The 26,902-nt window shown below is 41.8% G+C and overlaps 1 protein-coding gene across 1 annotated transcript in view; it reads left to right on the top strand.

Moving 5' to 3' along the window:
- Positions 1 to 26,902, top strand: part of LOC127467792 (uncharacterized) — a 284,436-nt gene that overhangs the window by 226,020 nt on the left and 31,514 nt on the right. The window lies entirely within an intron of this gene.

Below are 26,902 nucleotides of genomic sequence, written 5' to 3'. Positions count from 1 at the left end.
TGCAGCTGGAGAGATTTATGCTCTAAACTGGCTGTAGTTTCTGCCCTCCTTTAGGCCTCTAGGATATTTTGCTTAGTCAAAACTGATAGTACTGTTGTAGTTGAAGCTATATTTAAGCAAATGGCAACATTCTGCAGAGCACCCTCCTTTAGATCTGCAGTGGATTCTGCACCTGAATATTGTGCCAAAATTCATTTAGGTGGTGGTGTTTGTTGGTGGGACTGGTATCTGCTTTTGTTCCTGCTTCTGACAGTTGAGTAGGCCATGAAGGAAACTTTCTGATGGGTAGGTTCATGAGTTCTGCATGTGACCACACATCTCCCCCATCCCTGATACTGTATAACCCCAGAGCTACTGACTTCCAAGCCCATTACACTTTTCTTCTTCCCATCTCTCAGCAAATACTTTGTGGCATTTCAGGTATTAGGGTGCCAAGTTTGGGAGCAAATCTAACAGACATATCTGGTATCTAGGTAATAGCAACAGAGGTGGTCATGAGCCCGTTCAGATATGATGAGACAACTATTTTCTCTCTGTGCTTCATAACAGAATAGCTCTCATTGCAAATACTTCCACCTCAAAAGAAAATCCATGAAGTAATTATGTAGGAAGAATAACCATTTTCTATTTCTAAGGAGGCAAAGGGAATTAAGCATTTTGCAAATGTTGTTCCTTATGAACACCTACATGATGTCTTTCTTAACATGCTATTAGTTCCAGAAATGTGAATCCCTGGAGTCCATTTTGAACAGCTCAACAGTGTTTCAAAAAACTCTACATTCACTGTGTTTAACTTCTGAAAAATTAGGGGTTAAGGTCATTAGGCATTAAACCTAATTTTAGGGATTTGATTTCCCGCTGAAATCCTTGTGGATCTGGCCCCAAGTTCTACATGGGTACTTTACTGTCATTAATATCAGTAAAAGTTATACATTTTAATGCTTCTCAGATTTGCTTCCTATTGGTCTTTCTACATACTTTGAGGTGAAAAGAAGCTTCTCATCCAGTGTGAGAACAAATGGAACTGAATCACAGAAATTGTGGCACGGTAACCCTCCAGACTCAGGAAGTAGTAATCTGGGGAGGCTGTGCACAGCAAGGAGATCAGGGGAGCAGTAGGATCATGGTAACCAATGGTGGTGGTGGGAGCAGGAATGATGGATATTTCACAGAGACACAGTATAGTAAGATTACTGTGGGCTGTAGATTTTCTAGCCTGCTCTGGGTGCAAGGCTCACTTGCTCACATCTAAACCAAGGTGCAAAAGGAAGCAGTGGAGGGGGAAAGCAGTGAAGGAGAAATCATGGATAATGATAAGGAAGAAAATAAAGTTCTTTCCCTTGTACATTTATCTATGATTAGGGTTTTGTGGTTGAGGATGGGGTTCAGTGCTGCTTGACTCGAAAGCAAAGTTGCAAAATAGATAGGTCCTGTTACCTATAAACACCAGACCCATTGACTGGGGCCTGGGATCTCCTGTGAACTTTAAAGTTTAGGACTGTGTCCTCTTCTCCTCTGACACTGGTTCAGAAACATTTGTCAGTTCTTTGTTTAGGCTGCTTCTGCTGTGTCAACAGACAGAGAATAACTGACTCAGGACAAGCCCTTTTCTTAAATGCTAACATAAAGTATTTTTATCTTTCACAATGTATGCAGTTTTATTGCTTTCTTGTTAGAATGTGCTTCCAGAAAAAGAATTTGAAGAGATTTTTTAGCATAGGAAGTTATATTTTGTAACAGCAGTCTTTTAAAATAGGCACTTAAAGCAGGTTTTTAAAAATGATTTTTGAGGAAAGGAAAAAGAACTGTTACTGTGGGGTAATGTAATGATAACCCTTCCTCATTAGTTGACAGGTGCTGATTTATCTTTTTCTGGTGCACTGATTGCAGATTATGTAACACTGAATATAGTTTGGGACAGAGTGGATTTCTGGATTTATCCAGTATGGTTTCTGGAAACTGATTTCTTGCTGGGTTTGCTCTTTTATTCTGATATGATGAAAAAGCAGTAGTTACTAAAGAACAGTAGTGGTTTGGGAACTATTTAATAAACTGGTTTATCAAAAAGGTGAGAATTTTTTTTGTACAAAACTTGTCACAGAAATGGTTTAGCTGAAATTACCCCCTTAAGGATTGCTCAGAGCATTTTTAAAATTATGACTATATTAATATTTTAAAAACTGAGAAATCCCTGTTGTGCTGGTTTAAAAGTTAACCAGCAGGGGGAATGAACTCAACTCAAAGGAGAGATTATAAGTCAGAATAACAATTTATTAAAATAATACAGTAAGTACAATAATACAAACAAACAATTGGTCTCAACCCACAAAAACCCAAATGTATAACCCAGTACCCTGGGGCCTGAACAAAGTGGTGTTCCTTGAGCCCTGTTTGAGTCCAAAGTAAAGGGAGAGGGGAAGAACCTGCTGGTGGGAGAGCTGCTGCAGTCTGGCCAGAAGTGGTGATCGCAGTCCAGTGGTGGTCTAAGTCTGGTTGAGAGCGATGAGATGCAGCCGTCCTCTGGATCCCACGAGTGGGTTGAAAAATGTTCCAAAACTCCAAGATTATATATCCTCCAGTTCAGGCAGGAATGTTCAGTGCTCCCCTCAGGGCGGGGAGTTCCACAAAGGGTGTGAGGACAGAAACATCCTCCTATCTCACAGGCCTCTTAACACCTAGTTTATAGCCTGAGGAGTCAGGCTCTATGGGCAGAGGGTGCGAATAGTCTATTGACAACAATAGTCTAGTTTCTGGGAAATGACATGGAAGGCTATAGAATACAGTTTTGGGTTACACCCACCATGATGAACTGATCTCAGCTGTCCTAACTAGGACACCTGTCATATTTCAAAATAATTTTGTTTTAAACTATACATTATTGACACGTACTGTAAAATTTATTATAAACCACACATTCAAAATGACTCAAATAAATGGTTTGTACCTTGCATTAGCGTGCTATTTTGATTCACCTTTTTGTTCAGATTTAATGGGGTTTGAAAGTTTGGGGCTTTTTTCAGTCTTGCCTGTTCCTCTCAGTTTGGAATAAGATTTATTTAAACAAAAAGTTTCCAAGCTTCTCTCGTTAAGTAGGCCAATTCCCACTGGTCCTATTAACATGAAACAACACTGAAAAGAAACCAACCAAAAAATCTGATTGTTTGTCTATAAATTTACAGTCTTGGGAGATGGGGGGAGAGAAAGGGAGAGAGAAAAATGGAGATGGGGAAAGATAGAGGAAATTACCATATGTGTACTCTTAATCTGATGTGATATAAGATAAATTAAACTGCATGGTAGTTTTGCTTTGTAGCATATCAAAGAAATAGAGAAGGGGCCTGAAAGCCAGAACCGTAGCTCACAAAAGACTGCTGAATTTGCAGAATAATCTTAGGTATTATTAGTCCGGGACCCAAAAAGCCAGTTCTGCTAATACTCAATCCTGAAGGGACCTGCTTCCTCGAATTCAGGCTATGTGCTGGAACAACCCCAGATAGGGACTCTCACTTTATTTAATGGATTGATACTTTCTGGTTTGGTGCAGTACTGAAACAAAGTCATTGAAAAACAGACTCCAAGTCAACAAACGTGAAGGATGGTTAGTCAGAAAAGCTGGACAGGACTGTTAGTCTGACTCCAGTCCAAAAGCTGAAGTGGGCAGAAAGAATCCCACTGACTGCAGTACACTTGCAGTACATGATTCATGCTGTGAGCCAAAACTGTGGTACACTAATATTTCCTTTAGAATTCTTTTGATTTGTAGGTTTGGGGGCTTTTTCCCTTTTTGGTGTGTGTGTGTGTGTGTGTGTGTGTGTTTGTTGTGCTTTTTCTTTATTTGTTTGTGGTTTTTTTGTTGGTTTGTTTGTTTTTGTTGTTTTTGGGTTGTTGTGGTTTTCTTTTGTTTTGTTTTGTTTTATACTTCTAAGTAATTATGTGGCCTTACTGCACAATATATCCTATTTCAAGATGACCTTTGGCTTTTAGGTGCTTGGGAGTGGTTTTCCTGACATGAATCATGCTTGTGCTCTGAGCTGTACTTAAATGGCAAAACAAAAATGGCCTTCCTCTCTTTAGCACTTACAGAGGACTTTGTGTATTTTTACAATAAACCTGTATGCTGTCATACGCTGTCATGGGCAACTCTGTCCCGCAGCTGAGCAAAGCACTTGAGTACTTCACAAACCCCGCTGCCTTCTCAAGCCGAAGCGAAACGGGTTTAAAAGGTTTCCCGGGCTTGAACCACTGTGGGAAAACTGCTGAGGGAGGAAGAGCGGGGAGACGGCGGGGCCAGAAGTAAAGGTGTACTTGTCATTTTCCAACATGGGATGTGCCCAGTAGATGGCACCTGGAACCCGCGCACCGTCAACTGCTCGCCCCGCATTCCAATGCATCTCAATTTTCCAGCTGAAGTGATTTTTAGTTAACACACCCCCTGTGTTTTCATTAATACTGGCCAAATGAGGTTACTTTGACCTCGATTAATAAAACGTATAATCATTTTGGAAATATTTGGAGTCAGACCTGCCAACTGCTTTTTTCTTTTTCCTCTTCCCCCAACCCGTCCCCCGCCCCCCGGATCTCGCAGTAATCAATACAAGAACCTAAAATGCAAATCACGCAAAGTGTCTTGCATTGCACATCTCCTCTGAGCCTCCCTTCCTGCCTCTCCCCGCATAGTTTAACCCGTCCTGGAAGTCACAGTTGTCAGCGCAGGGGTGAGGGAACCATCAACCAAATTTGTCCTTTCTGAGTACTTTTCAAGGAGAATGAGCGATGCAAATACACAGGGGAGCACGGCTGCCACCACCCGCGGCATTACCCGAGAGCAGCGCAGGGTCCTGGCACAGCCCCGGCCAACCTGGGGACTTTTACCCACCCGTGGGAAAAATATTTGGGAATCCGTAACGAGGGCGGGAGCCGCGGCGGTGGGCGCTCTGCGGGGCCGGCAGGGCGCGCTGCTGCACCGCAGGACCCGCTGGACTCAGCCTCCGGAATCCTTCGCATCCCCCGCATCCCCCGCGAACGGCAGGGACGCCTGGGAGAGTGTCCTCAGGACTGCGAGCAGGACCACCCCAGCAAGGGTTCCTACCTATACTAAACAGGAAAAAAAAAACAACAAACAAACAAAAAACACCAAAACCGCAGACTGCTTTATAAACTAGGACACTATTTTATTTTATTTAACAAAATCTGATTTCCACATTAGGTGAGGGGCCAGAAGTGACTGGAACCTTCCCTTACAAAGTCTTTAATAGTCTGTAATTATGTGTTGGCATCTGTTTAATTTCAATTGGTTTATTTATTTTACAATTATTCTGTAGGAAACAGACACATCTTGGAAGCAGGTTAATTGTATTACTATTTTCTATGTTGAGCCTGTTGTGGTCTTCTAAAATAGTCAAATATCCTTTTGGCTCAATGTTTAAAGGTGCACGTAAAACCAAGATTTGTCTGTTACTCTTCAGGAGATGTATTCTACAGTACATCTGTGGTTGTGCCATCTCTATGTTTCTGTTTGTTGCAGGTATTTAATGATAATTAACTTGTCTGTGAAGCACTCGAGTGCATTTTTAACTCCAAGTGTACAAGCAGCCCTCCTGAAGTCAACAATTCCCTTCAAGCATTTTAGGTTAATCGTGTACTTAAATGCTTGACTATGTCTTCAGTCACCACATCACAACACCTGCAGAGGAGCTGTGAAAAGTATTATGATTAAATATGAGTTAGAGGAGTCGAGGCTGAGATCAAGTCCCATGGCTCTGGAACAAGCTAACACTATGAGAGTCCTGCTGGGCACAGGATCCTGGATTAGGGGATCCAAACACAAGATCAGTGCTGATCTCAGTAGTCTGTCTGAAGATTAATGGCACTGTCCTGCTGAAGGGGCTGTCACAGCATGTTGTAAATCCACTGCCATGTCGTATGAAGGCACTAAAGAAGCTGCAAAATGCTTTAACAGAGCCTGGATGTACACTAATTGCCAACTTTCAGCATGGAATTCCCTGCTTACACACATTTCTCCCACAGCTTCAAATACCGTCAGACTTTGTGTAAGCTGATCTAAGTCAGCTGACATTGATTTAAAAGGATAATCTCTACAAAAGTATTGACCTCTGCATATGAAAGAACTAAAAAGAACAGCAGGTAACTCACTGTGTGAAGCCAGCTCCTGAGGCACTCACAGGCCTTGTCTTGCCTAAACCTAAACCCTGCCATTCTCTGAGTCTGGATAAACGACCACCACACCTACATGAAGGCTGTATCATCAGTTCTGCAAAGCAGGAGCCTGAACAATGGTGTTCATACATTTGAATCCTGATGAGATGTCGGTATTAGCCAAACTTGGGGGAAGATGGAAAGGAAAAAAGACGTTATTGATAAGGCTACACAACATGCAGGGAATAACAGAAAGTTTTACATGTGATTTTAAGCAGCATAGTAATAGAATACAGTGTGGAGGCAGATGTCTGGGAAAGAGCAAGAAGTGTCTCTTTCCCCCTGAGTTAGAGATCAACAGAATGTGAAGGTCTTCAGCTAGATAGAACAGTGAGTCATGGAAGGCTAAAGTCTCTCCTTAGTCACTTGAAGTTATTATTTGGACCTTAGCAGTTTCAGTAGTAACAGAAAATGTTTTCATTATGTTTGTAAGATAATGTCCACCTCAATCTAACTCAATCCAGTCAAATGGCAAGTCTGTGAAATGGAGGCTGAATGAAATAGATTTAACCCATTATTGGGCTCAGTACTGTGGCCAGTTCTGTTTAATATCTTTACCAATGATCTGGACGAGGGGATCAAGTGCACCCTTGGTCAGTTTGCAGATGACACCAAGTTGGGTGGGAGTGTTCATCTGCTGGAGGTCAGGACAGTCTGGATGGATGAGCCAAGGCCAGTTGCATAAGGTTCAACAAGGCCAAATGCTGAGTCCTGCTCTTGGATCACAATGACCCTATGTGGAACTACAGGCTTGAGATGGAGTGGCTGGAAAGCTGTCTAGTGGAAAAGAACCTGGGAGTGCTGGTTGACAGCAGCTGAACATGAGCCAGCAGTGTGCCCAGGTGGCCAAGGAGGCCAGTGACATCCTGGTTTGTATCAATAGTATGGCCAGCAGGACTAGAGCAGTGCTTATCCCCCTGTACTCGTCACTGGTGAGGCCACACCTCAAATCATATGCCCAGTTCTGGGCCCCTCATGACAAGAAGGTACAAGAGGTATGAAGGCACCCATCTGAGACCTGACACGCTCTTTAGAGAGCTGTGCTGCTGAGAGCTCGTATCAGGGATGTCACTGAGTGACTACCAAACCTCATACAGGACACTGACTATTACCCACTGCTGTTGTTTCACGTGGGCACCAGTGACACAGCCAGGAGTAGTCTGAGGAGTATCAATAAGGGTTACAGAACCCTAGGAGCCCTGGTAAGGGACTCTGGAGCACAGGTAGATTTTTTTATTAATCCTCCTGGTCAAAGTGATTTGAAAGGGCCAGTTGAAACTGGTGAATCAGCAAGTGTTTACAGGACTGTGTCACAGGGCTTTGGCTACTTAGGCTATGGGACTTTGAGAAACAAAGATCTTACCTGATCTACTGGGGGCTGATGGTGTCCATCTGTCAGAGAATGCGATGACCATCTTTAGTCACAGGCTTGCCAAGCTGGTGAAGAGGACTTTAACCTAATATTGATGGCAAAGGAGAACCTCAGCCCATCCCATACCTATCAGTTTGATGCCAGTGCCAGCAAGAGATGCCCAGAGCCTGGAGAGGGATCACAGGTCAGCAGGAAAACATCTGAAGAGCAGCACAAAGGAATTCCAGCCACTCTAGCTAGTAAATTGGCTTTGGGGGGGTGGGTGTGGGGGCAGGGCAGAGACATGGGGACTTAAATGCCTCTATGCAAGAACAGGTAGCATGGGGAATAAACAAAAGGAGTTAAGAGTTGTGCACACCTGCAGGGCTGTGATCTCATTGGCAACTCTGAGCTGTGGTGGGTTGGCTTCTATGACTGAAGTCTCTTTAGGAAAGACAGGAAGGGGGAGACAGCAAGGGGGTGTCATTCTCTATTTCAGTAACCACTTGGAGTGCATTGAGCTCTGCTTGGGGATGAATGAGGAGCCAACTGAGTGCTTATGGGTCAGAATTAAAGGGAGGGCAGGGGCAGATGACATTGTAGTGGGGGCCTGCTACGGGCCTCCTGTCCAGGAAGACTGAGTGGATGAGATCCTCTACAGACAGATAGGAACAGCCTCATGTTCACAAGCCCTGGACTTCATGAGGAACTCCTGAACCACCCTGATATCTGCTGGAGAGAAAACACAGCAGAACACAGGCAATCCAGGAGGTTCCTGGAATGCATTGATGATGACTTCCTTTTCCAAGCGACAGAGAAGCCAGCAAGGAGAAGTGCTGTGCTAGGACTCGTTCTTACCAACACTGAGGGGCTGGTGAGGAAGGTGAAGCTAAAGGCAGTCCTACAGCAATGACAATGAAACAGTGGGGTTCAAGATCCTTAGGGCAGCGAGGAGGGTACACAGCAAGCTCACTGCCCTAGACTTCAGGAGAGCAGACTTTGTCCTCCTCAGGGATCTGCCTCATAGAGTAACATCGGATGAAGCCCGGGAAGGAAGAAGGGCCCAAGAAGGCTCATCTCCTCCAAGCTTAGGAGTGGTGCATCCTAAGAAAGAGGAAGTCATGCACAAATGTCAGGAGGCCAGTATGGATGAACAAGGAGCTCCTGGACAAACTCAAGCATGAAAAGGAAACCTAAAGAGGATGGCAGCAAGGACATGTAACCTGTGAGGAATACAGAGGTTGTCCAAGCAGCCAAGGATCAGGTTAGGAAAGCTAAAACCCTGACAGAATTAAATCTGTCCAGGGACATCAAAAACAGCAAGAAAAGCTTCTATAGGTACATTGGCGATAAAATGAAGGCTAGAGAAAATAGCAGTGCTGGGTTAACAGTTGGACTTGATGATCTTAGAGGTCTTTTCCAACCTAAATGGTTCTATGGTTATATTGAATGCTCTTGAATTTAGTCAGAGGCAGGCATCTGGTAAGCACCAGTAAACTTGTTTTGTTATTAGAAAGCAATTTATTGCATATTATTTTCTACTGCTTTAAAGTTAGCTCAAAAGGTAAATTAGAAACAGTCTTGAAATACTTTGCTTTGTAGATAAACACTCAAAATAACCAAAATGCTAAATAGATTTAATGAATATATTTTTAGCAAAACTATTGAGTACAGTCTTCTGATTCAAATGGATAGCTCAGAACTCACAAACCTCACCTTTTTCTAACTTTACTATTTTTGTCATAATATTTTGTTTAGAAAGTGAAAACAGATTTCACACTCCTGAAAAGTCAAGCCAGACTCCTAAGGGAGTTCATTTCAGTGATGTGTGAAGTTACCAGAGCCCGTTTTTTTCTTAATTTCAGGTAGTACAATATGTAAATTGGCCAGAATACTCTGGAGAGTTTCTTTTGGGAGTTCTTCTGAAACCTGCAATGTCTTACACTTTTGATTCTCTCCTGTCTACAAGTGCATGTGTAGCACAGTGCTACGGCCTCTCTCCCACTCCCTGACTGGTATTTTTTTAACCTAAATCCAAGCACCTACCCTGCAGAGATAATTTTTTTTTTTCTGAGGTGAGAAGTCCAGGCTCCCCTTCTAGTTAATGGAAACAACAGAAAGGCATTTCTAGGGCATGATTCACCTTACTGTAATGAACACAACTAAAATCAAGTAGAATGCTTTTGATTTAAAGGGAAATGTGAAATGTTCCAGGTTCAAGGCATTGAGAATCAGTGAAATTAGGATTTCAGCATTCTAGTTTTATTTCTTTCTGCAAATGACATGCATTGGAGTACTGTTTCCTTATGGCTGTTCTGAGAGCATAATTCATTAATAATTCTGAAGTGTCTGGATACTAGATCTGCATTGGCTGGGTAAATATAGGGATATCCAGGCAGCAAAAACATTCAGAATGAGTCATGACTCTGGGCATCAAAAATGAGGTTCATTAATCTCGGAACTGAAATTAAACTAATATGCTCAGTGAATGGACAGACTAATTTTAACAACATCGTTGCCACTCTGTATTCTTTCTTTGAGGACAGGTAGAAATCCAAGGCAGATCATGCTCCCAAGCCATGGGCAATCAGGGAGAGAAAATGCTGCTTTGAGACCCTTGGATTCTCCGTCATGCATACTGTGCAAGCCAGCTATATCAAGAAAAGAAATCTTTCACTCACATCATTGAGACTTAAGATGAAACACAGTCTTTTGGCAAAGATACATGACTGTGTGTCATGAGATCTGTGATCGCTTCTCAGCTCTCCTTCAAGTCTCTGCAGCTTACTCTTTCAGATATGAATCACTGAAGCTGAGATTGAAAATTAACCTCTAGCTTGTTAATTTTTGGAACTTGTTATAAAAGCTGAGGGAAGGTACTGTATGAGTACCAAGAATAATTATTCTGTAAGTGTAAGAGTGTCAGAAAAAGAACATTCTGAAAGGCCTTCAGCCTTTTTTTTTTTTGAAGTATGGAAAGGCATCAGTAATCACAAAATGCCTCTAAAATCTCCTTGAAGTGTTATAAAGCCACAAAAAGACAGCTCAGCTAAACCTGGAGTGGTTCAGCCAATAAGATATGCAAAGACTGGCTTCCAGCAGATTTAGGTTTATTACAGCCCCAGCTAACTCATCCACTGAGAATCTCACTTTTCTGGCCCACCTGGTAAAGCTGCTGTATGTGGACCACAAAATGTCCCAGATCACATCTCAGATGTTCTAAATGTGCATTTTGGCTGTTGCAGGGGACAGCACTAATTGTTTAAGTATGTTCTAGTGTCTGGCCACCAGCTGCCAGCCACAACATTGCACAGCACTGACTGAATGCTGTTTGTTCCAATCAGTTAATTTGTCTGGATTATGAACTCTTCTGCCATCAGGAAGAGAAAAGCACTTTAAGGCTATTTCAATTCGTCTGCTCTGCCTTCCCCTGTCAAAAGTCTAATTTGCAATTAGGAATTTCAGCAGCACTTTCATGTGCTCAGAAAGCAGCGGAGCAAAGCTTCCAGAGAGATTTATTTCCCATAGAAATAGAGGTATCAGCAATTCCCAAGAAACTGGTCTTTATCAGAAGTTAGTAAATTGTTAGTATTGTTGTCATTTATGAGCCTGTAAAAGTGCACAGAGCTGTGGTGTCTCCTCCAAAGACTGGCATGGTAATGTGTGCCTCACGTCTGGTTCTTCTCTCAGGCTGGAGACAGCCACACTACCAGGAGAACAGGAAAGAGCTCTCTGCTGGGAAACCCCAAGCTTAGGGTAGTCATGTCCTTTATGATGCCCTAATAATGTGCTGGTTAGTGTAAAATAGGGATGAGACGTATCAAATCCTCCTTTTTACCTGTGGGACTTGCTGCCAGAGCTCTCCCTCTGCTCGTGTAGCTGTGACTTTGCCTTTGCTGGTAGCTGAGCCTTCTCATCCTCTAATTTAAATATATTTTTTCTAATAAGATACTAATTCAGGAAGATACTGAATTTCTTCCTGGAAAAGCATTGATTTTTTCTATAGTTCCCATTATTTCTTTCAACAAAACATTTGAAATTATGGCCTTTGTTTATTAGTTCTGTTGTTGTTATTATTGGTACAATGCAAATTCCTTCCAAATGAGTGATCCTTACTTCTAACAGTGTTGTTTTATAATTAAATCCTGAGGTCGTGCTTTCTAAGGGATTTCAGTCCAATGAGTAATTGCTCATTGAAATAATCTGCAAATAAAGAAGGCGGGGATGAACAGACTGGCATGAATACAGAAGGTGGGAATCATATTCTCACAGGTAAAAGTCCTTGTAACTGTCCCTGTCCAAATTAGTTGCCTTGAACCCTTTTATAGTCAACACAGGGAAATTAAGTATTCGAGGGTGCCATTCTTATCAGCCTAAAACGGACATCTAAACTAGAGTGGAGAATTCATGCCCTAAAAGTACTCATTTCACTTAAGTGACTATAGTGGTAGCTCAGAATGACTAGGTCAAATGTAGATGTCTACACTGCAAATATCTAAAATGAATTTAAATGAATCCTAGGGTGAATATATTTTGAGGCAAAAAGCCATAGTCTTTATTTCCGGGTTACAGGACAGTTGCAAAGAAGTCCTATGTTAAGTCCCAAATCCTATTAACTGCAAAATTACAATGTTTTCCTCTTTTGTCAAGTGTTGTGCCATCCTTCCCATGTCCCTTTGAGTCCTGAGGCTGACAGCAGTGGGGCTGCAGGGAATGTCCACAGCCACCAATGTCCTCAGTTTTCACCCAGCAGGGTTTGATGGCCGGATATCCCTTCTTCCTCTATTTTGAGGTCAGTTTAGGTTTATGTTTCAATATTTTCTTAATACAGCCTGCATTATATGGGCTTTCTTTCCTTTAGTTCTCAGTTATTCAATGTTGTTGTCTCTTTGTTATATCTAAACTGGTTTAGACAGTTGCCTGCCTTCAGTGACCACTGACTGACCATTGGGATTTGTGTTTACAGTCTGGGACCTCCAGTATACCCCATGTTTGCATTCTCACAAACCCTATTTTATTCTAGGATCACAGGTAATTTAATCTACACAGAAAATCTACTTATTATCACTATAAACTAGAGCTAACCCAAAGTAAACCTGACTGCTGGACATTTCGTACCCCAGTTAAATAAAACAAGCTCATTATCAGCTTAGCCAGGACAAGCTCAAACAAACCCTGACACCCTCTGCTGTCAAGTCAATAAAAAACATGTGGCCTTTTACCAGGAATAGCAAAAAAAAAAAAAAAAAAAAGAAATCATATTTACTGGACTACACCACTACACCAAACACCATCCAGAAGTTGTTTGGCTGTGTTTGCACAGCACTATGCCTCATCTGTTCTGCTCCAGAAGTCGTGTAGCTGTGTTGACACTGCTGTGCTAATACAGCTACACAACTGCTGAGTAGCGTTTAGTTTGTGTATGTCCAGCTCAGCACATGGAGAGAGAGAGCTTCCATCTGTCTCCATCCATCTTTAGAGGCAGATTCACAGTGTCTGCCTCTTGCAAAAATGCAAGCAAGTAAGAGGACAAAGATTCTTGAAGTGTTTCTTATAGTGATGGCTTAGTGTTTAGGAAAGCCATTGGAGTAATTCTAAATGCCTGGATATTTGGAACACATTTCCAACATCCAGTGTCCTGAGCACTGACCACCTTAAAAGTGGTCAAGCATTGGGTAACTGAGGAACCACAGATCACTGTTGATTCGTGCTTCCAGTTATTCATTAGCAAAAATCAAGGATCCATTCAAAAAAATTAGGCATCTTCTTTAGTAATTATAATTCCCAATGTCCCGGCATGATATTTTTAAAATGCAACTGTAGGATTACTCTACTCACAAATTGGAATCTTTTTAATTGTTTAAATTATTCCCCATCACCAATTGAAACAGAATACATACTCTATTAAGTTGACAATTACCATATATTAAAGCATTTCACAGTCCACTTAGTCTTCTGATAGAGTTCGCTGAATGATCTCCCCCTCACATTTCTTCCTGTCTAGCAGATTGTTTTAAGAAATGTTTTAACACCAGAGCAGGTGATAAAATATTTCTGGTAATCCTTTAAAGTGAATTATAAGCTTCTGGGAAGAAGGGTTGACTTTCATTTAAAGGATAAAATATGGCCAAATTCAACAACTATCGAGAAGTTGCAGCCACCTGGCAGTAAACAGCCAGAGACACACTAAAGGGACTGGCAGTTTCACTTTATCTTACATTTATGGAATTCAGTTGAGTAGACTCATATAATAGAAATGATTACATTTCAGCTGGTTCTCTTTTAGATGAATGTAAAGAATGGTGGCTTCTAGGGTTAGAATCATCGTGTTGAGAAAAGGGTTTCTAAAGTAAACCCAGCAAGTCATGCTCTATATGTTTCTTTTTTTCTCTTCTCTATCATGGCAGGTTCCGATGGCTAGCTTAGATGTAGATGCCTTCTTTATTGACATACAAAGTTAAATTAGATAAATTCTATATGCATCCTAAAGGTACTACCTCATAGCTAGAGTTTCAAGTGATGAATATGAAGTTTTATAAAATGCTGAACACACATGACATTGAAGCTGTGGTGCACAGCTTCATTTTACAAGACTAAATCAGATAAAAACACCACAGACACACAGGGCAAGCACAGAACTGATGAAAGCTCATCCTGCCAATTCAAATGGAATCTCTTTAGAAGGGATAACTTTGTGCCAGTGGACTCTATTCCAGAGCAGAAATGGTCTCATGTCATTCTCCTCTTACAGTGGACTGGGTATTGACTATCTTTTCCAAGTGACAAGGAGCTGATGTAAATACCATATGTATTTTTTTTCTAACATGACATGAATACAGTCCTGTGTTCTTGTCTGACCCAGATGAAATTCTTACTGTTTGGTAATGCATTATGTCAACGAAGGTGGAACTATGCTTGTTCTGTAAGAGTTTTTATTCCTGAGCAATGACATCTGCCATCTGGCTTGTCTCCTGACTCATCTGTGCTGGCAGACCCCATTTTGAACAGTGAATAAACCTTATTAGGTGCAGACATATTTCTGTTCATTGATCCTAACGACCTGCTTTACTCTTATTTGTGCTGTCTGACATGTCTTTCACCCCGGGGAGAGCTCCTTTCACATGATATGTGAGGAATGGGGCTAGCATGTGCTGGCATCTTCCAGTGCTGATGCTGGTTTCGTAATAAGCTTCATACTCTGAGATGGCTTCTACTTTGAAAGCTTTATTGACCTGATAAATGTTCCTAGCTCATGTTAAATGGGCTGTGAGTTTGATCCAGATGGCTTGCTGGATACAGCTTTGAGGTCAAATGCTGCTGACACTTGAGCCAGTAACGTGCATGAGCTAAAGCATCTGGGATCAAACCCATAATTCTCTTCTTAATCAAACCAGGCCTGTGTTAGTTGGTGGTGGTTTTGCAGCATGAATTTCTCACTCAATACACTACAAAAGAGAAATACTTGTGTCTAATAACTCAGGATAATTGATGCAGAGAAGACAAACCATTAGAAGATACTGTCCCTTTCTTCCTAATTTTCCCTTGCACTCACCAAGGTATCTGTGTCAACACTGAACATCCTATAAATGGATGGGGGCATTTCTCATTAATGCTGAAACAGATTTCCCAGAGTTATATGCATTTTTAAATCAACTGGGAGATTTGTATTTGGACAGAATAATAAGAGAGCACACTTAAAATTAAAACAAAGGAGAATTTAAAATTGGGCCAGGAGACTCGATGTTGTCCTCTGACAGACATAATTTGTTTTGCTAGAAGGAGAGATGTCAAGCAGAGCTTTGGTGAGGACAGCAGAAATACTTTCAGTCAATAGTCATAGTAGAAATTTTAGCAAGTTCACTTTGATTGTGATCACACCTTTCTTCCGGTACTCTAACAGAAAAATGCACAGATAGTAAGTGGTGCAAGACAAAAAAATATTTAAATCAAATAGTAAAGAACTTTTGCAAAGTACAGTTGTTATTCATAATTCTATGGTTGCACAACAGGAAGCAATTTGGGCAGTGCACCCTTCCTGCCTGGGAGAAGCAGCTTTCCATGTGACTAGCGAGTCTTCTCAGAACAAGTCATGCTTTAAATATGAAAAACCTACTAAACTGATTTGGTTGGGATGGGGGTGTGTGTGTGTGTGGTCAAATTTCTTGGGAAAATTAGACAGCTGCCAAGACTGGCCTTTTTTTAGAAGTGCTGCCAAATGGTTCTTTTTTAAAAAGACCTTTGCCACAGCTAAAGTGTCACTTTTAGCTCTGTACTGTCCACCTAGGTACCAACTTTTCCAAGGGCCATCAGCTTTCCATATACTAACTGTAAACCTTGAAAAAAATCAGCAAACAGTCAACCAAGATACTTGTGTCTCAAAAACAGAAGTTCCATAGTGATCATGGTACTTTTGCTGGGGTGGAGCAGAAGACAAGACCCCACGGTCAGTGAGGGCTCATATGTGACCACGTTTGACTGCAGATCAGGTTTGAGCCAGGGAATAAGTGGAGCCTCTCCGAGGAGTCAGTGGAGTTGGTCCTCCTTGGAGCAGCGGGTCGGCATTTGGGGGCTCTCCCCTTGGGTCGGGGCGCCGCGCAAGGAAACTCCTGGAGGCTGACAGCCTTCGAGGGACCGCCATTCCGGGCTACCCTGCTGAAACCTTCAGGATTCTTAAGCCAGTCGGGCTGTACCAATTCACTTTGAGCCGAAACCAGTTTAATAATGAGAAAGAAATTAAAAGGACGGCGAGTCCCGCCGGGCGGGACCAGGGCGCACGTGCGGTACCTGCCGCAGCCACTGGGTGGCGCCAGCAGAGAGGAAAAGGAGCCGGCGCCATGTTGGGAGAGCGGTGGGCGCCGCTCCCGGCCCCGGGCATCCGCTGGAACGGGCTGTGCTTGGCTCCCAGCGTCTCGCACAGCATCCCGGTCTGCACAGAGAGGGGTGGCCGAGAGGATGCCGCCAGGCAGATGTGCCTGGGGCCGGCGCACCTGCCACCGCTAATCCTGCTGGCCCTGCTGGTTGTGATACAAGGCAGTGCTGCTGCGGGCTGGAGGGCTGGATGTGGGGCTCCTCCTCCTCCTTCTCCTGTTCCTTCTGCCCTGGAGCATCCTCAGAGTCTCCCCATCTTGCAGTCACTGTCGACTTCCATTATCTGCCAGCCTTGATTTCCATGGCGATTTTCCAGCCTCTTGTGAGCCCCTCGTCTCTGTGTCCCCGATAGTGGGGATGGGTTGGCACCAGGCGCTGGTGGCACCCCCAAAACTGGGAGAGGGGTTGGTGGCGTCTGGTATCCCAGTGGGTGTGCTGGTGCCAGGGGAGGTGGGTGGGCTGGAGAAATACCTGATGGGAGGGTGCCAAGGGATGAACCCAGCAGTGCCCAATGCAGGGGTGCACAGGACAATGGAGATGAGCTGTGTGGTGGTGCAAAATCACTCTCCCTTTCTTGGCGGGCCCATACATGGCTTCCGTCCAAGCACATCCCTAGGTGAAAGCTGTACTTGGTTCTGGTGAGGTCTCCAAGGCAGACACTGAGATGCTGGAGCGTGTCCAGAGAAAGGCAGTGCAGCTGGCGAATGGTAGCAATAACAGTGCAGCTTTAGTCCTAGAAATTTTGGTCTTAGATTAGCCACAAGCAATTCAGTTGTTGTGTTCCAGCACTTCAGTTGTTCTTTCAGGCACCCAATACAACTCTCCTTCTTTGGGTCTTGCTCTTCATGCTCTGCAAAAATTTTACCTGTCCTCTGAACTCTTTTTAACCTTCACATTTCTGACTGGTGTGAGCCTCTCCAGATCAAAAGTCTGATTGACTTTGTTCTCCTACACCTGGTCCTTTAGTTGCACGCTGGGTCTTCTCTCAGGAATCCTAAAACCTCTACTCTCTTTTACGTTTCCTCAGTATAAACCATACTTACAAACTGGGGAATGAAGTGCTGGAAAGCAGTGCTGCGGAAAGGGACGTGGGTGGTCCTGGTCAATGGCAAGTTGCATATGAGTCAGCAGTGCCCTGGCAGCCAGGAGGGCCAACCGTGTCCTGGGCAGCATCAGGCAAAGCATCACCAGCAGGTTGAGGGAGGGGATTGTCCTGCTCTGCTCTGGGGCAGCCTCACCTTGAATATTGTGCAGTTTTGGGCACCACAATATAGGAAGGATATTATGCTCTTAAAAAGCATCTAAAAGAGGACAATGAAGATGGTGGAGGACCTTGAGGAGAAGCCGTGTGAGAAATGGCTGAGGTCACTTGGTCTGTTCATCCTGGAGGAGACTGAGGGGAGATCTCATTGCAGCCTTCAACTTCCTCGTGAGGAGAAGAGAAGGAGCAGGCGCTGATCTCTTCTCTGTGAAGACCAGTGACAGGACCTGAGGAAATGGCCTGAAGTTGTGTCAGGGGAGGTTTAGGTTGGATATTGGGAAGAGGTTTCCACCCAGATGGAAGTTGGGCACTGGAACAGGCTCTCCAGGGAAGCGATCACAGCACCAAACCTGTCAAGTTCAAGAAACATTTGGACAATACTCTCAGGCATGTGATGTGATTCTTGGAGATGGTCCTGTGCAGGGCCAGGAGTTGGACTCAGTGATCCTTGTGGATCCCTTCCAACTCAGCATATTCTGTGATACTGTGATTTTTTTTCTGTAAGATAACCCAGTTGTTACTTTTCCATTTTCTTAGCCTTTCTCCCAAGAAAAGGAACCTCACCCGTGCAACAAAGCACTCTGTTTGTATCATTTCCCAGAAGCACGGATTAAGAGCCTGATGAAAAATGCCAATTACCATTTGTCCCTTGGAGCTTAATAAACTAGTCATCAGCAGTATCACCATAAGCCTTCCCAGAGGTCAGGTGTTAGAATAAAGTATTTTCTTAGTTTTTTGAGTTCCTCCTTCCCTGGGTATTCATCCGTTTTGATCCTTTCTTTGATCCTTTAAGTGGATCCTTCTTTCATCCATTTAAACCCTTTTAATTAGAGTGCTTCCATTGATCTAGGGTGAGGATAACTCTAAACTGTAGATAAAGGTTTTTATTTGTCCTGTCACCTTTTGCAAAGGTGACACTTGAGAACCTCTGGTAGAGCTTAAAGACATCTGCTGGGGAAAGGACTTGACTGAGCAGTAAGGAGGAGGTCTCATCCCTATTTCATTTTTATTCTGTTGCCCAGTGAGTCTGGATTTCCTCTTCCACTTTGGTAATTTCAGTACTCTGGGGCATGCCCTAACAGAATCTGGTTCCAGGCCCCGTGGATCTCCTCTCTTTGAGGAAAAGGCAGAGAAAGATACATCTTGGTTCATCATTGCAGTGTAGCTTTTTAGTTCAAGCTAAAGTAGGTATGAGCACAGCATCAACACCTGAGCTGATATAGGTAAGTTTGGCCCTGTTTAGTCATTAGGACGATACCGGTCTGTGTTGAAAACTATAGGATAACTCAGTTCTGTGTTAGGGGAAAGAGATTTAATTCTTCATACTCCCAGGGTGCTGTCAGCAACAAAGGACATTCCGTCACTAACTTCTGCTGTGTTTAAGTATACTGAATCTTTTAATAGTCAGCTTTGCTAACTGCAGGAGTGTGTGCCTAGGGGAAAGTATGACTAGGCACCAGAATGAACCATTTAGCTGGTACAAAGTAAGTATTCCCTGAAAACTCGAGCCAGACTCCTTATCTGATAGGAAATTCAAAAGCTATGGAATATCCTTTCATTTCCAAATTGGAAAGAGAAGTGGTGAAATCTGAAATTCGGTGTGAATTGAAAAGCTATCACATTGGCTTGCTTGTTTCAGATTTAATGTCTAGATTATATTTTATGTGATGTAAAAATGTTTGTAAGCAATAATTTCAAATAAATACTTTGAAATATTTTAAAGAATCTTCCATTTTTTCTTCTTCTTAGCAAGATTTAGACTTTGTCAGGGAGTTGTCCCAAGATGACCTGGCTTAAAAAGCCCCAATGTTTCCCAAGGACTGAAATGCTCCACTAATTTTGTGACCAAGTGTAATTATATTTTTATTTCATATGATCTGCATTTTGTTAATTTTAAACTTCTGTGTTTCTTATTGAGAGGAAATCTTCATCATTAGCTGTCTATTTTAGTGGGGATTTTTATCTAGATGTCAAAGAAAGGAAGTAAATATAAAAGGTACTTCAGGTGTAAAATAAACATTCATTTAATTTCTACAGTAGGAACACATTTATATTTCATGGTTTCTAAATTCATAGTACTGTAATATCTAGATCTGGATGGCTGCTTTCGGAGGGGTTTGATAAACAGCATTGTCCCTTGCAGTTAGATAGCAATATTAAGAACAGCCCATTCAGCAACAAATCAAAAGATTTATATTAAAGAGGAAAGTCATATTAATCTTGCCTTGATTGCATCAATGCATGAAACTTATTTGAAATAGAAGATAGAAACAGTAGCCTAAAAAAGAGGGTTATTATACTTCAGCCTGGAGAAGCAATGATAACTTGGTGATAGAAAAGGAACTGTCTGTGACTTGGAACTATTCTATATTGAAACAGAAAACTCAGTATCTTCAATAACTGACTAAAAGGATGAGCTTGTCTGATATTACGTGTGTATACTGCTTCATGGAATAGACAGAATACATGGGAGAAAGTGCATTGCAGTGTGTAAAAAGTCTTTGTCAGATATAGAGTGCTTTTGATCTTAGTATTTTATCTTGTGTGAATTTTTGTGTAGTGTGGATTTCATGTATTATATATGGCATGGAATAGTGTGTTTTACTGATAGTGAAGGAAAAACAGATCTCTAATGCAGTGTGATAAATGATGTGGAGAGGTGGATGTACAGCTATTTGTGGATTTTGTATTTTTTTTTAAGGTATACCTGAGTGCAGAAGAGCAAATAAAAAATTGTAACTGGTAGCTAGATTTTTATTTTAACTCACTCTCATAGTAGCAGATACAAATAGCCGGTTTATGATTGTTTTCCTTAGATGCTCTCAAATTCAGTTAACATTAAATATTTTCATGACCTCTTTCAACCAGGACTTGTGAGCTTTGGGTTAAACTTCCACTTCTGCTGCAGCCAGGCAATAGGCTTCATGGGCGTGACACAATTTCTTAATATTCCATCTGTAAAACAACTAAAACAACCAAAAGCAGTAGCTGATCAGCCATAAGCGGGTCTGCCGTGCATCCACATATGGATCAGATGACCTCCTGAAGTCTTTTGCAGTCTTATTTTCTGATTCTTTTTTCCCTGCCTCTTCCATTTAAAACTCAGTGCATCTGATCAGTCATATCAATCCATGTCTCTTATCCCATATGTGCTCGGTTTCAACACAGTGACATCCGGTGCCAGCAAGGGGGTCCCAGCATTATTGCAGTACAAATAATAACAAAAAAATACAGCCTTGATGAGAGTTATTACTATCAAAAGCAATACAGCAGGTTTGTACAAACTATTTTTTATCCCCCAGGAAGAAGTTTTCACTAAGACGAGGGAGAGTATAATGGCTTCGTGAATAAACAACTGTAGAGACTTTTCGGGTAAAAAGCCCCAGAAATTGTAAAAGGCATTCCAGGAATCATATAATTTCTTTTGTTAAGTTGCTCTGAAGGACATTGTGTTCCCTGCCATTTTACTTCAAAAAGTATTTTTCCATATATGTAGAAATTTGTTTTCCAACATGGTGAGTGAGGTATGGTGGAGTTTTAGTGCTGTTATGAATCTCCTGTAGGAAACATGGGAACTGTTCTGATATATGGCAGATATAGTGCAACTATTATGACAAAAACCATCCAAGGAGCTCATATTTATTCTTTCTCTTCTGCTGTGTTCAGAAAACCCTTCAGTGTGTATCATCAATCTGGAGATAGAGAGTTTCAAAGCTGGATGTCAGAAAACGTCACTGGTTCCAGCTCATCCCTCATGTAACTCCATGGATTTGGATGAGATTATACTATGAGTAAGCTGAGCCTAGTGATCTTCACTGAGCCTGCTTGACTTCATGAAATCCAGCATGAGGATTTGTAGTGCAAAACTGTCAGTAGAGGCCAAAGAATTGTGCAAGTGAAGTGGAGGAGTTAGGAAATGGGGAGGAGGGGGAAGGGGAAGAGAAAGTAAGGGAGGAAGAGAAAGCTGATTTCAGATGACTATTAGTTCTGCCTTTGTCCTTGTCCTTTATCTTTCCCCTGCTTTTATTTGGTGTTCTTTTTGCCCTTCTTTTATTTATCTTCATTTTATTGTCATGGTTCGGTTATTTTAGCCAGCCTTTTTTCTGTGGTGCTTGTTCAGTTTTTTAGCACCATCAGTTCAACAGCTTTTAACAGCTACACATATTAACCAAGTTACAGGGACCCCCTGGGGGAAGCAAATCAGCCTTTTAGCAGTGCTTGGGAAATCTCCTTTACGCTGATTCCATGGAGCTCTGCATACGCTTAGTGGCAAAAAGGAGTGATGAAAAAGTGGACTTCCATAGGTCTAATGCAGAGCAGGTGGAAACCTTGGGCTGTGGATCTTCTTAAGAAAAATAAACTCTTTCCATGAAATGAGAAAACCTGGACTGGATGCAGAGTTTACTGACATTTGCAAGTATTGTGCTGTTGTGGTTGTTATTTCCCTGTTAGGTATATTACTGCAGTGCCCAGGGATCACTGTTGTGGACTATGACTTGATAAACATGCTGGCCATAAAGCAGAGCTCCCTATTTTTGTGTAGGCTCTCTTCATTGAAGATTATCTTTTTGAGGTGAGGGTCAGGAAAAAAAAATAGTAGGTTTGCAGTTCTTCTCTGAATTTCTTTTATCATCAGGTCTTGGTGACATTTTCAGGAGTAGATAGGAAAAGCCAAATTAGAAAGAAATTTGAGCTTTCCAGTCTGCACAGATACTGGATTTAAGCCCTTGTCTGACTCAGAGTTATGATTTTGTAAGTATTTTAGAGGAAATACTTTTTTAAAAGATCACTTTACTACTTGAAATTATAATTTGTAAGAGAAATCTTTTACAAGATCAAATGAGCACTTTTTACTTCTGCAATGATGACTTTCAAGAACATAGGATAAAAAGTGAAGGCTTTTTTGTATTCTGTTTTGCTTTTTGTAACTTTGCAAAGATTGTGGCTGTAGTGAAAGCTTTGCTCTAAGTAAGAGTAAGAGGCAAGCAGAGTGATCTGTGAAAGACCTTCTCCTGTGAAGTCCAGAGGTTAAACATATCTGAGGAAATAATATTTAATACTATGCGAAGAGGTTTGATACACAGTTCCCGCTGCAGAGGTCTCCACATAGTGTTTGATAACTTGTTTCCTCCAGGAGGAAGCAGTTTCTGAGTATGCTTCTAAAAAACTAAATTATTTTGTTGATGACTATAGATAGCAAATGATGAATATATCATCTTTGCCAGTTCAGGCATCGTCTTTTCTATAAGAAGGTTGAGTGATACTCAAAAATCTTGCTAGCATTACTGTATTGATTGAAGACACAAAATACACTGGTTTAACTGATACTTGGATTCATCCTACGTTTAGTCTTTATTCTTTCTGGCTATATATATGCATATATGCATCTTGTTAAAATTAAAACCAAGTTATTTATCTCTCAAACTGCTTCTATGAAACTCATTCTCTGTCAAGAGCTTAGTTGAGCAACATGTAGTCCAAAGTAGCCAATTTACAAAAGACAGATAATTTAGTAGCAAAGTTGTCATGACAACTTTAACTCCATCTCTACCTTTTCTATCCACACAGTATGAATGAAGGAGTGGAGGGGTTGTCAAGGGAACTTCAGCTGAGTATCCTAATTTCTGGGATTCAGTGTTTAGTCTAAGCACTGTTTTTGTTTTTAATTACTGCTTCTTATTCAGAATTGTAGTTACTCCTGTATTTAGACTTTTAGATTATTTTGAGATCTTATGGATGAATGACACGCGTAATATGCAAGAAGAAAAAAAGATACTCTAAGACTTTTGTGGAAAATTGAATAGAACTCCAGTTAAAGCATCATGCTAAACCTCACTTTCAGAAGTACTTCCTATGAAAAAAGGACCTTTGATACCATGTTTCTGAATACAATGTCCTTGATTTTGGTTTCATAGCAATTTTAACTTGGGATAGCAGTACAGAGCTAAATGGCATTATTTCTGATTCACAGCAACATAAGTAAAGCAAATGTAGATAAACCTGGTTTTTAAGTAATGTAACAGACTTTCCTTCCTTTTTCCCATGTGTAATCAAAGTGAAATAAACATAAGGATCTTTGATTCTCATCAATCACTAAAGGACCAGTGGCGACCCAGAGTCCAACCAGAAACCATCTTCCTTAGTTCTCAGTTTTTGGTACATCTAATGCCAGAAGAAGAAGAGATGTTGGATGTCTGACTTATTTTATCAGAGCAGAAACTGCCCCATAATAATTTAGAATAGTATCTTAAATGAGAAAGTATTGGATGGATGGCTGTTTCTTTCCTGTACTGGCAGCAGTTAAGCGTGTTCATTAGCACTGTTTTGGTGAAAGCTAGTGCTGCCTGCCACCCTGCTCTGTGTGCATCCAGCTGACTTGTGAGGGTCCTTTCCAATCTATCCCTGACCACGTAGTTTCCCCAGAGCCTACCTGGCAGGTTGCAGCCCTGCTGGTAGAATATGGGAAATTTGGTATAACGTCCAAATGCGTGATGTTATGTGTTGGAATGAAATTGGTGAACTCTTTCATTTCAGTGCAGTGCTCAGGACTGCAGTGCGGAGGAGAGAAATTGCCGTAGTCTGCACTGATTCAGCTGGACCTGAGCTTCAAACTTTGGGCCAGATGTTGGTACTAGCTGATGTAAGTGATATGCAGCAAAAGTTGCTGGAATGCAGCAGTTTGAGCATGAATTGCAAACTGAAGACATACCAACGAATGGTTTCAGCAATAACTTTTGGCTACAGATACCTGTGGTCCATCTGTGCTAGGAAAATGGTCAGCCGCTGACCGCTGTCATTAACAAGAGTGCAACAATGGCAGGAAACTCTCCCAGGGCAGGATTAAAGGACAGGCATTAGGAGGAAGCTTTCCTTGCTGTTACCCTGAATCACCCTTTCTGCAGATAAGGGGCTTCACTCTGCTGTGGTGCCTTGCCAAGGGTGCATTTACCATATTGTGGAAAAGAACAGTGCTGAAGGGTAAAGCAGTTGAAAGTGTGCACAAAATTATATAACAACCTAGGAGAAAGTATCACCAAGCAGAAGCAGGGCTGCATTTTGAAATGACCCCTTGGGGAAGAGTGGTCAAAGCCAGACTCCTGGGGAAATTTGAAAAGCTACTGCCTATGTCTGCAGGCATGAATGGTTGTGACAAAGTAAACAGCTGTTTCAGGAGGAGCGGAAAAAGCACAATGTGGAGAATACAAGCAGAGGCAGGAGTTGTCAGCTGGGTGGATGGGGCTGATCAACGATAAACTGAGGCTTATAAACACTTTGGGCAAACTTCTGTACCTGCTTCTGGTCTGTGGATGTTCCCATCCCTGTGGCAAATCTCTGTCATACATCCTGTGCAGTTCCTATTGACTTTGTGGAAGGTAAGTTTGGAATAATGCAAGTCAGATCTTAAAACGTACCTGATCCACAGCACAGGTAACACACCTTATTATCTGGATCAGGAAAGGTGCATGCAGTGTTGCTGGCTGTGTATTCTTGTTGGGAGATGTGTAAATGAACTTTAAATGGTCACAAAGCTAGTCAGTCTAATAACTAAAGGAGAGGGGAAAGACCTATTATGATGAACTTCACTGTCTTAATTACAGAAGATCTCCCAGCACCTTGAGAAAAACATTTGAGTTGTATTTAAAATTATTAAACAGCTTGTCCAGGTATGGGGAGGAGTGGGAGCAAAGCCAAGAAAGCTTCACTGGCTAATTTTGAAGCATATGGCACAATTAATAATGGACCGAAACTGCAAAATTGGAGCTGGATATTGGGAGTTTTGGATAGTGTGCGTCGGTTTAAAATGAACAGCACTTGAATACCACAATGACGGGTACATAGATGGATCTAATAATGCATACATTCCAGAGATGTAAAAGTGTAGAAGTCTGCTGATGCATAGGGGAAATAAGTGAGATTCAGCTATTACTTTTATTGTCTGTGAACACTAGAAAGGCTTCATTACCTAGCAAGTGCTGGCATAGAAACCTCTTATATTCTTAGTGGCTGTGAGCACTTTCCATATGATTGGGACATGTAATATCAAACAGGTCTCTTTTGGACTCTTGGCTCAAGAACTGTGGCTTTCAGATCATAAGTTTTATAATTTCACAGCTCACTTTGAAAACCCCATTCCTCTCTTCCCCAGCAAAGTTTGCTAGGAGTTCAAGTGGGCCATTTACCCTCTTTGGAAAAAGGGATTTTGAATCATTCGTTTTTCTTGGCATGCATGAGCTGTGTTGTTCATATTGGGATCTCAGGCAGAGCTCCAATGGCACATGCAAAAGAATTCTGTTCCCTTGGTCTTTATGGACATGTCCTTTCAAGACCAGCATTTCTGATGTATGCACACTCATTTTTTTATGTAACATAACATCTCTTATCTCCTCCTGCAAGTTTTTACCTGTGACTGCCCTTGCTAACTTCAGGGGAAGCAGTTTCATCTGTATGACTATGTGTGCTTGAATAAAAATTTGGGGGAGGGGAACCTTCCTTTGTTCTCCTTTATAAATACCAACTGCAAAGGTTAAATCTCTTGCTTTAACTAAAGAATCAAATGTAACAATATTTACATTAAATCTGAAGATCACAAAATTGGGTGGATGTGTGGGAAAATGCCTTGTTTGAGTGTAATATGTGTTATGGACAAATTCTCCCTCTCTTGTGTTGTCTTGTATGGTTTATGGCCAGAGAAAGCACAGGAGTTGCAGGTAATCTGGTCCCACTGTACAGGGTTCATAAACTTGCACAGGTGATCTGTGAAGTCAAGTCAGAGGGGCAAGAACTGACTGTTCTGTATAATCTAGCTATTTTGCTTTGATGATATCTTTTGCAGCTAAGAAACTACTGGCATCATGTGCTATTTTTATTTTTCATATGACCAGGCACACCTTTACCCAGTAGAAGCTTGGATATTTAGCTTTTTAAAAGCAGTTTGATGTTTTTATTTGCTAGACCTACTGTTTACCTGGCACTAGTACAGGCTATGGTACTTGCTCTAGGATGGGCATATAGAAGTGTATTTATGTGTTTTATTTTCATAGCAAAAAGTCTGGGAATAATTTTTTTCTGATTCTAGCTATCTATAAAGGGTATCTCGAGATCCCTCCCAGAGGTTCCTCCTTGTTACAGTAGGGAAATGAACATACCTCTGAAGTGCTTAACTCTGTCTAATGTTAGACGCAACTGGAGTGCAGAAGTAGAAGTGG

This window comes from Manacus candei, unplaced genomic scaffold (genome assembly GCF_025592945.1).
Source record: "Manacus candei isolate 608988 ecotype Guabito, Panama unplaced genomic scaffold, ASM2559294v1 h1tg000014l, whole genome shotgun sequence".
In the NCBI taxonomy this organism is placed as follows: Eukaryota; Metazoa; Chordata; class Aves; order Passeriformes; family Pipridae; genus Manacus; species Manacus candei.
The sequence above is the reverse complement of the archived record's forward strand: the minus strand, read 5'-3'. Positions and strand labels throughout refer to the sequence as shown.